Raw genomic sequence first — 13,599 nt, forward strand, 5'->3', positions numbered from 1 at the left:
TCAAAGGTGCTAATTATGCACAAAGAGCTCTTATACAGCACAAAGTTTCAATGTGCCATGGGTTGTGTCAGCGTGGTGGTGTGCAGTGAAGATTCAGGGGCAGATTTATCAATATTTCATGCAACGCCACACAGCAAGGGCCCTACTGTGCTGCTTGAAAGGAAAGGGCAGGAATATGCCATATTTAACATTAAATGACACATTACTGTCCTCTCCTTGTGTTGGCGCACTATTGGCTACGTATCACCAATGCAGGCAACCCTGTGTCATAGTGCAAGGATGCTTGTATGGCAGGCAGGATTGTTCTTGTGCAGAAAGGGAGACTTCCCTCCACAAAACAATCCTGCTTGTCTCTCTTTCTACATGTGCTGCAGAATGCAGCACATGTACAAAGAGGAAAATCGTGGAGAAATAAAGAATATTTCTCCTTGTTATGCCTCTCCTGGAAAGGCCTAGCATTTTGACACATTCCCAGGCCACTCATGGTAAATCTGTGAATACTCAAAATCCATGGGTGGATGCGTGGGATCACTATGGGATGCCTCTCGGGGGCACAGTAATGTAAAGCAGTAATTTGCACTGGCTTGCTTTACTCCAGATTTACCAAGAACAACAAGGCCACGCAAGGTGGCCTTGCATGGCTTGGTAAATCTGACTTTAGTGTTGCATTGCCTTGCGTGGTGCAAGGATAACGCAACACTTGATAAGTCTGGCCCTCAATTCTTGAGGCAATCTGCATATGCTTTGTTAGTTGTGTGAGGGCAATGGATTGTGTGTCCTTCAAATGGCCTGCGTATTTGACACAGTCTATCTAGTAAATTGATTGTGTATGTCTCTTATCTTGGGGTTATTGTATTTCTAGTCTAGGTACTAATGGAAATGTGCCATTCTCCTTCTTGTTTGATTGACTCCTTTGAGTCCGTGTATCTGTTTTGTGTTCACCAATGTTGCTGGGTACCATGAATTTGTTTTACTTGTCCTAACAGTTGTCTCTAAGGTACCCTTTCCACAAGTCCCCACGATACCTTGATCTTGATGCTCTATGTCCTAGGCTAGGTGAACGGATTGACGAATGTAGACAAATGAACCAATGGCCACCCAGACACAACAGAGAGGCAGGTGGACAGATTATCAGAGAGAAAGGTTCCCACTTTTCCAAGGATAACTTTGCTGGCAGCAGCATGTGAGGTGAGGTTCTGTTGTCTGTAACAAATGAGAGGCACCTCTGTTTTCTGCGCTGAGCAAGAAATAAGTGAGCTGAGAAAGGCCAAGTCTGGCAGTTAGTTTTTAACCATTGGGGCACAGCATGCTCTCTCTGATAGGTGAAAGATATTGCCCCTATGCCAGACAAGTCATTGTTTGCTGTACTGTCTCGACTGAGCTAGATGTCAATCATCAGAGCTGGGGTTTGAGCTGCCAAAAGGTAAGCTTTTCTCTCACCACTTAGTGTCATACCATCTATTTAAGTAAGGCCCTTTCCTCCCAAAGGTAAAGGACAGCACTGGATTTTCTGGCACTTAAGGGGGAGCTGGCACTCATTCTTTTACAAATGAAGTACAGGTTGTAAGTTACAGTATAGCTTGCATTGCCTTCAAGGTATAATTCCTTCTTTATGCACATCTCTTGGCAAAATACATTTTGCCTCCACATTTCACACAATCTACTAGGCGAGACCTGAGAAATGATTAACAAGAAATTTGCACAACCATGTATCATAGCGCTTTCTCCCAAGTCAGCTGTATGAACTGGGAAGCATTCAATGCAACGGTCTTAGAAAGAGAACGTATGGTGGTGCAATTAAAGAAGTAGAGTTCCAAAGTACAGGGACCCACACTAATCACTTTGATCATATTGAACATGGATACCAACTGAATAGACCATTGAGATTGATAGTGTGCACATTCTGTTAATCAAAGAGGGTGATGTGTTGTACTCAAAACATCGAATGCTAGTTTGCTCGGGTGACAGAGCTCATGGTATGGGTTACTGTGCTGAATGTCTGAGGCCAGTGTTTACATTTCTCAGTATTCTGCCATATATAATAATTGTAGGAAGTTGGCTCTGTGCATGCTATTTCTTACTTTGAAATAGTGCATACAGAGTCCAAGGGTTCCCTTAGAGGTAAGATAGTGGCAAAAAGAGATAATTCTAATGCTCTATTTTGTGGTAGTGTGCTCGAGCAGTAGGCTTATCAGAGGGTAGTGTTAAGCATTTGTTGTACACACACAGGCAATAAATGAGGAACACACATTCAAAGACAATTCCAGGCCAATAGGTTTTTGTATAGAAAAATATATTTTCTTAGTTTATTTTAAGAACCACAGGTTCAGGATTTACAAGTAATACTTCAAATGAAAGGTTTTTCACTTAGGAACTTTAGGAACTTTGAAATAGAAAAATAGCATATAAAGTTTTCACACAAATGGCAATAAGCTATTTTAAAACTAGACTGCAATTTCCAGCGGTTTCTGGGGGAGGTAAGTGTTGGTTAGTTTTGCAGGTAAGTAAACCACCTACAGGGTTCAAAGTTGGGTCCAAGGTAGCCCACTGTTGGGGGTTCAGAGCAACCCCAAAGTTACCACACCAGCAGCTCAGGGCCGGTCAGGTGCAGAGGTCAAAGTGGTGCCCAAAACGCATAGGCTTCAATGGAGAAGGGGGTGCCCCGGTTCCAGTCTGCCAGCAGGCAAATACCCGCGACTTCGGAGGGCAGACCAGGGAGGTTTTGTAGGGCACTGGGGGGGACACAAGTCAGCACAGAAAGTACACCCTCAGCAGCACGGGGGCGGCTGGGTGCAGAGTGCAAACAGGCGTCAGGTTTGCAGTAGGTTTCAATGGGAGACCCAGGGATCTCTTCAGCGAAGCAGGCAGGCAAGGGGGGGGGGGGGGCTCCTTGCGGTAGCCACCAACTGGGTAAGGGAGAGGGCCACCTGGGGGTCGCTTCTGCACTGGAGGTCGGATCCTTCAGGTCCTGGGGGCTGCGGGTGCAGTGTCTTTACCAGGCGTCGGGTTCTTAGAAGCAGGCAGTCGCAGTCAGGGGAGCCTCTGGATTCCCTCTGCAGGCGTCGCTGTGGGGGCTCAGAGGGGTCAACTCTGGCTACTCACAGGGTCGCAGTCACCGGGGAGTCCTTTCTGTAGTGTTGTTTCTCCGCAGGTCGAGTCGGGTGCAGAGTGCAAAGTCTCATGCTTCCGGCGGGAAACGTGTTGTCTTTAAAAGTTGCTTCTTTGTTGCAAAGAGGTTTCTTCTTTGGAGCAGAGCCGCTGTCCTCAGGAGTTCTTGGTCCTTTTAGATGCAGGGTAGTCCTCTGAGGCTTCAGAGGTCGCTGGACCCTGTGGAACGCGTCGCTGTTGCAGTTTTTCTTGAAGTGGGGAGACAGGCCGGTAGGGCTGGGGCCAAAGCAGTTGGTGTCTCCGTCTTCTCTGCAGGGCTTCAGGTCAGCAGTCCTTTGTCTTCAGGTTGCAGGAATCTATCTTGCTAGGTTCTGGGAGCCCCTAAATACTCAATTTAGGGGTGTGTTTAGGTCTGGGGGAGTTAGTAGCCAATGGCTACTAGCCCTGAGGGTGGCTACACCCTCTTTGTGCCTCCGCCCTGAGAGGAGGGGGGCACATCCCTAATCCTATTGGGGGAATCCTCCATCTGCAAGATGGAGGATTTCTAAAAGTCAGTCTCACCTCAGCTCAGGACACCTTAGGGGCTGTCCTGACTGGCCAATGACTCCTCCTTGTTTTTCTCATTATCTCCTCCGGCCTTGCTGCCAAAAGTGGGGCCGTGGCCGGAGGGGGCGGGCAACTCCACTAGCTAGAGTGCTGTAACAAAGGGGGTGAGCCTTTGAGGCTCACCGCCAGGTGTTACAGTTCCCGCAGGGAAAGGTGAGAAGCACCTCCACCCAGTACGGGCTTTGTTACTAGCCACAGAGTGACAAAGGCACTCTCCCCATGTGGCCAGCAACATGTCTGGTGTGTGGCAGGCTGGTAAAACTAGTCAGCCCACACTGGAAGTCGAGTATGTTTTCAGGGGGCATCTCTAAGATGCCCTCTGGGGTGTATTTCATAATAAAATGTACACTGGCATCAGTGTGCATTTATTGTGCTGAGAAGTTTGATACCAAACTTCCCAGTTTTCAGTGTAGCCATTATGGTGCTGTGGAGTTCGTGTTTGACAGACTCCCAGACCATATACTCTTATGGCTACCCTGCACTTACCATGTCTAAGGTTTTGCTTAGGGACTGTAGGGGCATAGTGCTGATGCACTTATGCCCTCACCTATGGTATAGTGCACCCTGCCTTAGGGCTGTAAGGCCTGCTAGAGGGGTGACTTATCTACGCCATAGGCAGTGTGAGGTTGGCATGGCACCCTGAGGGGAGTGCCATGTCGACTTACTCGTTTTGTCCCCACCAGCACACACAAGCTGGCAAGCAGTGTGTCTGTGCTGAGTGAGGGGTCCCCAGGGTGGCATAAGACATGCTGCAGCCCTTAGAGACCTTCCCTGGCATCGGGCCCTTGGTACCAGGGGTACCAGTTACAAGGGACTTACCTGGATGCCAGGGTGTGCCAATTGTGGAAACAAAGGTACAGGTTTAGGGAAGTTCTTTCCCTAAACCTGTACCTTTGTTTCCACAATGTTGCTGGGTGCTCGGGCCTGGTTAGCAGGCCTCAGCACACTTTCAAATCATAACTTGGCATCACCAAAGGCAAAAAGTCAGGGGGTAACCATGCCAAGGAGGCATTTCCTTACAATAATATACAAACCAGATTGAGATAGAGGGTCAGATTTATATCTTGGTGGAGAGGAATCTCTGTTGCAATGAAAACTTTGCTGTGGTCAAACTGCTCTGACTGCCCGACAGAATAAGGGCCGTTTGAGGTTTGGCTATGTATTCATCCACCTAATTAAGATGGGCAGACATATAGCCATTTTTTAAAGCTCATCACCGTCAGGATAGGGCCACGAAAATTACTCAATGCCCTACTCGCCATGGCGGAGGATAGGCTGATCACCAATATATGTCAGGCCCATAATTTGTTCACCGCCGTCAGCATTTTCTAATAGTTGTGAGCGGTAGAGATGTATGCACTTAATCTGACTTTTCAAGGCTAAAATATGGTTTGTGCTGGAAAGCATCCCTAAAGTAATGTAAAACAGTACTTTGCAATATTTTGAGCAACTTGGCATCAATGGGGGCTACTGTTGGTAGTACCATGGGCGTTCCCATGCAGATACCATGGGCTCTGACACAAATCCCTGTCAAGTAACATTGGTAGACAGGGATTTGCTCCTAAATTTAATACCTCTTCAAGGCAGATGTACTGTTAAAGAATGTTTTTCTTTTCTCAAAACTTTTTTAACTATCTATGTGTCCTGTGCAGTACAGCACCCAAGCATAGATACAAAGTTATAAAACTGTTTAACTATGTCAAAGCACAGTAATTTGTACTGGAAGGGTCCCCTTCCAGACCAAAACCTATGCTTCACCTCATGCACTTACCTGTGCACTTTGGAGCAAGGGTGTGTGCACCGTGCAAAGCAGCCTAAATTGTGCTAGTGCGAGGAGAGAGAAAAATAGCACCCTATCTTTGGTAGATATGGGGTTGTTCTGCTCTCTCCCTCTGACATGCAGAGACAAGCAGCTTTGGTTCCTCTGCTACATTGCATTAAATGTTTGTAAATCTTCTCCTCGGTTTTTGACTTCCTTATGCTGTTAAGATTAACTACTGTGATTTCCTCCATATATTGTGCTATCTCTTCCTCCATGTTAATGTTCTTAATGGGATCTTGCAATGTTGTTGGTTTTGTCCCCCCCCCCCTCCCTACATTTTGATGCTCAATGTGGGCTTGTTGTACCATCCTGGACATGATTACCATTTATCTCATCAGCAGGAAAACCACCATTCATTTTTTTTTTTGTATTTTGCTTCTGTTGTCTTGGAGTGATTTAAGTAAGGGTTTCTCCATTCATGTTTCCCCAAATACACACTCACGCACAGTAGCCACACATCAGAACCGCTACCAAGGCAATCTAGAAAGAGTTCTTGAGTGCTATGGTGGACCTTTACCACCCTCTGGAGGGTCCTGTCACTACATCAGATGCCACTATACAACCATAAACCTATTCATCTCAGAAAATGTGGATACCCACATCTATGCTTCCTACCTACTCCTTTTGCAATTATAAAAAGACAGGAAATTGTATAAGAGGGAAATGATGCATGGAAGGCAACAGCAGAGTTGCGAACGAGTCTGTCTCCTGACTCGTAGGTGCTGTCATCAGCCGTACAAAGCAACTCTGATGTAGTGTACAATGATTTTTATCTGCCACCCTCTGATTCCTCTTGTCAATTCTCTGCCCTCTGACTTCTATCTCGATCCATATATTGTTCTGTCCTGTTCTACCTGCTCACGCCTTCCAGCACATCTCCACCAGCTCCACCTTTATTGATAGGCAGGTGCCTGTAGTTTTTGGAATAAGTAGTAGTAGTGTGACCAGGAAACTGGGACACTTACCCTTGCCCTGCTTAACATGTCCTACAGCTTGGGAAATAATTGTTGTATTGTTATTTTTTTTCTCATTGTGAGAGTGGATTATCAGTTGGGATGGTTATAAGAACTCACCAAGTAATAATGTCACTATTCATTATCAAGTCCAATTTGGTTGCTTTAATTTAAACCTCAGCTCGGGCCTGGATACTTGTGGCACTGAGCAGTTAGGGTTAACTCGAAGGAAAGAACTGTCAGGCATTTGCCTGTACCTAACCAGTCAATAAGTAGAAAAAACATCACAATAAAAGTCCCACCATAATTTAGCAAAATAGTGTATATTTTATATTTAGATAGAGACCGAAATGACAAAAATCAGATCAGGAGAACCACAGAGTGGATTTGTAGAAGATATAAAATTTTCTAGTGCAAGGTGCCAACTGAGGGTATGTGGTCTTGCTCGATCGGATCAAAGTCAAAAGTTAAGGGAGATGGAAACGGAGCGTGGGTCAAATACAGGGACAAGGTTTGTCCTGATTAAAACATTACCTTCTGACTTAGGGCCAGATTTACGATATAGTGAATGGGGTAATCTCTGTTGGCCTGATGGAGGGAAACGTCCACCACGCCAAGACTATGGCAACCACCAAAATGTAAAAATGACCTTCAAGCTGGCGATCAAATCTAAAGCATTGTCAGGAACTGCTGTCATAGCGGTTCCTATCAATGCCTTTTAGGTTGAGCCTAGACTGCGCGCATGTGCTGTCTGCAAGACATGCAGTATTCAATTAATGGGCTACAACCACGCCCACAATTGCCATTCCTTCTTTGTTGTGCTTTATCTTAAATGCTTCCTTTTTATTGGTGGATTTTTCTAAATGTCCTTCCTTTGTGTGCTTAGTTCTCTCTCAGGAGATTTCACTAAGAGAACATTTTTGTTTGCCATCGCACTACGTTCACGCTTCCTTCTGTTACAGCGTGTGATGGCCCCTCCTCCCGTCTGGGCATTACAGTCTTAGGGGGTCATTCCGACCCTGGCGGTCATGGACCGCCAGGGCCGGGGACCGCGGATGCACCGCCAACAGGCTGGCGGTGCATCCAGGCCAATTCTGACCGCGGCGGTAAAGCCGCGGTCAGAAAAGGGAAACCGGCGGTTTCCCGCCGGTTTTCCCCTGGCCTGAGGAATCCTCCATGGCGGCGCTGCAGGCAGCGCCACCATGGGGATTCCGACCCCCTTACCGCCAGCCAGGTTCTGGCAGTTTTGACCGCCACAACCTGGCTGGCGGTAACGGCTGTCGTGGGGCCCCTGCAGTGCCCATGCCAATGGCATGGGCACTGCAGGGGCCCCCTAACAGGGCCCCACCAAGATTTTCAGTGTCTGCATAGCAGACACTGAAAATCGCGACGGGTGCAACTGCACCCGTCGCACCCTTTCCACTCCGCCGGCTCCATTCGGAGCCGGCATCCTCGTGGAAGGGGGTTTCCCGCTGGGCGGGCGGCCTGCCTTCTGGCGGTCGCCCGCCCACCCAGCGGGAAACTCAGAATTACCGCGGCGGTCTTTTGACCGCGCAGCGGTATTCTGACGGCGGGACTTTGGGGGGCGGCCTCCACCGCCCGCCAAAGTCAGAATGACCCCCTTAGTGTTATTTTTGGGGTTGTCCATAGCAATGTGTTCTCACCACACCAGTGAAAACGCACAGGTTTCAGGTTTTGTTTGTGATGGCTCTTTTGTCCTTGGATGTCGCTCTACCTCTCTCGCTACCTCTCTCTCTACCTCTGCCCCTTTCTCTGTACCTCTGCCCCTTTCTCTGTACCTCTCTCTCTACCCCCATCCCTCTCAACCTTTCTCTATACCTCTACCTACCTCTATGTCCCTCTACCGCTTTATATCTACTTCCCTACCTCTCTACACCTCTACCTATACCTCTCTCTACCCCTGTCGCTCTACCTCTAACTCCCTCAACCTCTCTACCTACCTCTACCTCTCTCAACCTCTCTACGCCTCTACCTCCTTCTCTATGCCTCTACCCCTCTTTCTCTCTCTGTACCGCTCTATCTCTACCCCTCTTACTCTCTGTACCTCGCTATCTCTACCTCCACTCTACCTCTACAACTCTCTACCTCTACTGCTCTACACCTCTAGCTCTCTCTACCCCTCTCTCGCTACCTCTACCCCTCTCTCCACCTCTCCCTCTTCACCCCTCTACCTCTCTTCTTTTACACCTCTACCTTTCTACACCTCTACCTCTCTCTACCCCTACCCCTCTCTACCCCTACCCCTCTCTCTACCACTCTCTACCTCTCTCTACCTCTATCTGTGTCTCTCTCTACCTATATGTCCCTCCACCTCTCTACCTCTCTATCTCCCTACACCTCTACCTCCCTACACCTCTACCTACCGCTGCCTCTCTACACCTCTACCTCGCTACCTGTATCTCTCTACCTCTACTCCTCTTTATCGCTCTATCCCTCTCCACCTCTACCCAGCTACCTCTGCCTCTACCCTTCCTCTATCTCTACCTGTCTGCCCCTGCCTCTCTACCTCTCTACACCTCTACCTATACCTCTCCACCTCGCCCTCTTCACACCTCTACCTCTCTTCTTTTACACATCTACCTTTCTACACCTCTACCTCTCTCTACCTCCTACCCCTCTCTACCCCTCCCACTCTCTACCCCTCTCTACCCCTCGCCCTCTCTACCCCTCGCTCTGTACCTCTATCTGTCTCTCTCTACGTCCATCCACCTCTCTACCTCTCTACACATCTATAACCCTACACCTCTACCTCTCTCTCTACCTACCGCTGCCTCTCTACACATCTACCTTGCTACCTGTATCTCTACCTCTCTCTACCTCTATTCCTCCTTATCTCTCTCTATCCCTCTCCACCTCTACCCCTCTCTCTACCTCTACCCAGCTACCTCTGCCTCTCTACCTGCCTCTACCCTTCCTCTATCTCTACCTGTCTGCCCCTGCCTCTGTACACCTCTACCTATACCTCTCCCTCATTACGCCTCTACCTCTCTTCTTTTACACCTCTACCTTTCTACACCTCTACCTCTCTCTACCCCTCGCTCTCTACCTCTATCTGTCTCTCTCTACCTATATGTCCCTCCACCTCTCTATCTCTATACACCTCTACAACCCTACACCTCTACCTCTCGCTCTACCTCTCTCTACCTACTGCTGCCTCTCTACACCTCTACCTTGCTACCTGTATCTCTACCTCTCTCTACCTCTACTCCTCCTTATCTCTCTCTATCCCTCTCCACCTCTACCCCTCTCTCTACCCAGCTACCTCTGCCTCTACCCTTCCTCTATCTCTACCTGTCTGCCCCTGCCTCTCTACCTCTGTACACCTCTACCTCACCACCTCTCCCTCATTACCCCTCTACCTCTCTTCTTTTACACCTCTACCTTTCTACACCTCTACCTCTCTCTACACCTCTCTACCCCTACCCCTCTCTCTACCCCTTGCTCTCTACCTCTATCTGTCTCTCTACCTATATGTCCCTCCACCTCTCTATCTCTATACACCTCTACAACCCTACACCTCTACCTCTCGCTCTACCTCTCTCTACCTACCGCTGCCTCTCTACACCTCTACCTTGCTACCTGTATCTCTACCTCTACTCCTCTTTATCTCTCTATCACTCTCCACCTCTACCCCTCTCTACCTCTACCCAGCTACCTCTGCCTCTCTACCTGCCTCTACCCTTCCTCTATCTCTACCTGTCTGCCTCTGCCTCTGTACACCTCTACCTCTCCCTCATTACCCCTCTACCTCTCTTCTTTTACACCTCTACCTTTCTACACCTCTACCTCTCTCTACCCCTCGCTCTCTACCTCTATCTGTCTCTCTCTACCTATATGTCCCTCCACCTCTCTATCTCTATACACCTCTACAACCCTACACCTCTACCTCTCTCTACCTACCGCTGCCTCTCTACACCTCTACCTTGCTACCTGTATCTCTACCTCTACTCCTCCTTATCTCTCTCTATCCCTCTCTATCCCTCTCCACCTCTACCCCTCTCTCTACCCAGCTACCTCTACCTCTATCCTTCCTCTATCTCTACCTGTCTGCCCCTACCTCTCTACCTCTCTACACCTCTACCTATACCTCTTCCTCTCTCTACCCCTCTACATCTCTACCCTTCTCTCTCCCTCTCTCTGTCTACCCCTCTCTCTACCTCTACCCATCTCTATCTTGACACCTCCACCTCTCTATCTCTACACCTCTATCTCTACCTACCTGTCCCACTACCTCTCTATTTCTACATCTCTACCTCTCTACGCTTCTGCCTATACATCCCTCTCTACCCCTCTCTCGCTCTACCTCTAACTCTCTACCTCCCCTCAACCTCTCTGCCTAACTCTACCTCGCTATACTTCTACCACCTCTCTCTCTACCTCTATCTCCACTCTACCTCTTCCTCTACACCTCTACCTTTGTACACCTCTATCTCTCTCTACTTCTACCTCTCTATACCTCTGCCTCTCTACACCTCTACCTCTCTACACCTCTACCTGTACCTCTACCTCTCTACCTCTTTCTCTCTATCCCTCTACCTCTCTCTACACCCTAACTCTATCTACCTCAGCCCTTCTCTCTACCTCTACCCAGTGCTTAACTTGTGCTTGCTGTTTCCGGTTTTTAGGGCGGCGCTTAGTCTTCTGCCTCAAGCATTTACTACGAGCAAAACACACACATATGGGACAGACGGAAGAAGAGAAAAACGAAAAAGCGTCACGATGAGAGAAAGCATAAAGCTGCTAGATTGAGCTGAAGGGGCAGGGAGTGGCTTTATATGGATAGAAGAGGTCCGAGATGGCAGCGGGTTTACGCTGCCTCGGTATTCCATGTTCGCACATTTAATTGCAGCACCCGTGAGTTTAAGAGGAGGGCTTTAAAACACCGGCACCTTTTTGTTTACAAATAAAGCACTGATTTTGGGGTACCTTACATCACCTTATGCACTGGTGTGGGCCACTTCCACAACCGGCGCAGACTGTTAACTCATAGGAAGAACCTCCCATATATTGTGAATGAAGCGGTTCTTTAGTTGTGACTGACTTCAAGGCACTAAGTACAATCTGCCTCAATACCGTTTCGGTAACAATATATGCATTTTCCTATGGATGCTGAATGGTCAATCTTGCATCAGTGACACTACTGGCTGCGGTCTGTAATTCTGCCACAAGGTGGAGCCAGTGGAGTTACAGAAGCATATTTGCCAGTTCTAATTACTGCTAATCCTTGACAGCCACATATAAACTGTCCGGGTCTCCTAAAATAAGTGTACTACCTATGCGGTTAGTATGATTAAGTGTTGCAAGTGCTCCAGTACTGATATGCATCTTCCAACTGCAGGTTATGGAATCCATGGCGGTCATGGAGGGGGTATGACTGCTGATCACTGTCCATCAGGGTCACAATTTGGTTCACGGATGGGCCAAGCACCTTCTTGATTCTCATGTATGTCCCTGATCACTTTTAAGATCGTTGTGTTCAGCCATTCTCCATAAGGGCCGTGGCAGCCTCGCTCACTGGAATGTGATAATGTAACCGAGGTGACCCTCTGTTATGACGAGAACGGTGAGACGGTTTGATCCCTGTTGGCTGCACTGAAGGTCGCGCTGATAAACACCTCTACACACAGCATGTGGCAGTGGCATTCCCCCTACTATCGGAAGAAATTAAACTCAAACATAGATCTTATATATTAAGAAGATATGTCACCTTGGCAAAGTTGTGCAAGAGAACGACAATGTGAGTGGGTGCCTGTCAGAGGTTGTTTGTGAGTGAGTGTGCGTGTAAGTTAGTGTGTGTCACTTTCATGAATCCAAACACACAAGATCCTAGCCAGTGTGCACTTTGCTTTCAACCATCTATATTTGTTGCGAGATGGGGAGTAAAGTTCCCTGCATTGAGCAACCTCTCTTCCTGCTTCCCGTCGTCTTCTTTTGGCATTCACCCCATGCCTGGCGGATTCATCGCCTGCCTGGCGGTGTTACCGCCGGGCTGGCGGATTCATCGCCTCGCTGGCGTTGCTACCGCCTGGCTGGAGTTGCTACCGCCGGCCTGGCGGTGTTACCGCCGGACCTGCGAATTTATTGCCTGTCTGGCGTTGCTACCGCCTGGCTGGAGTTGTTACCGCTGGCCTGGCGGTGTTAACGCCGGCCTGGCGGTGTTACCGCCGGACCTGCGAATTTATTGCCTGTCTGGCGTTGCTACCGCCTGGCTTGAGTTGCTACCGCCTGGCTTGAGTTGTTACCGCCGGCCTGGCGGTGTTACCGCCGGCCTGGCGGATTTACCGCTTGGCTGGCGTTGTTACCTCCAGGCCGGCAGATTTATGGCATGGCTGGCGGTGATACCGCCGGGCTGGCGGTGATACCGCCGGGCTGGCGGACTCACCGCCTGCCTGGCGCATTCACCTCTTGCCTGTCTACTCCCTGGTCTAGCTGACTCCCCAAGGTTTATAGTTCGTGTGGCCATAGCGCTGATTAAAGCATAGGAGGAGGCCTGAAAATGCTGAGTGATCACTGTTGACTTAATATTGGACCTGCAGAGTAAACTTTCACAGGTAGCTAGTATAATTTGAGTGCACCTCATCTTGCACATGGCTTTCCTTCCTCACAGTAGTCTTGTTCGTTTTAGCTGAACCAATTAGAGTAATATAGCTGAAAATGTTTGGCTTCTCAAAATGGGAGTTATCCACTTGAATCGGGTCTGTTGCATGTATCCTTGCATAATGTAACTGGTGATAGATGATGTGCTGTATAAAACTGCAAAAAAAAAAAATGTGATCCAGAGTGATGGGTTAATGGAGTGAAGATGGCTGTTTCTCAGTAGTTGGATGGGCCCAGGAATGAGAAATTCCAGGGTTTTACGGCACCAGTTCTCTGGATAGAACAGAATGCAATTTATATCCATCACATTGTTTTGCTTTGTTCCCTGGAAACGTTTATGCTGTTAAAAAGAATTTTCCAGTTCTTCCCTAGTGCTCGCAGGGTCAAAATAAAATATTAGCTTCATGAGACCTTTCAAGATGGCGGCGGAAGAGAGGCACGTAGTCCTTCCTCCATCGCCATACCACTTCATCGACATGCGGAAACCGGAAG

This window comes from Pleurodeles waltl, chromosome 12 (assembly GCF_031143425.1).
Source record: "Pleurodeles waltl isolate 20211129_DDA chromosome 12, aPleWal1.hap1.20221129, whole genome shotgun sequence".
In the NCBI taxonomy this organism is placed as follows: domain Eukaryota; kingdom Metazoa; phylum Chordata; class Amphibia; order Caudata; family Salamandridae; genus Pleurodeles; species Pleurodeles waltl.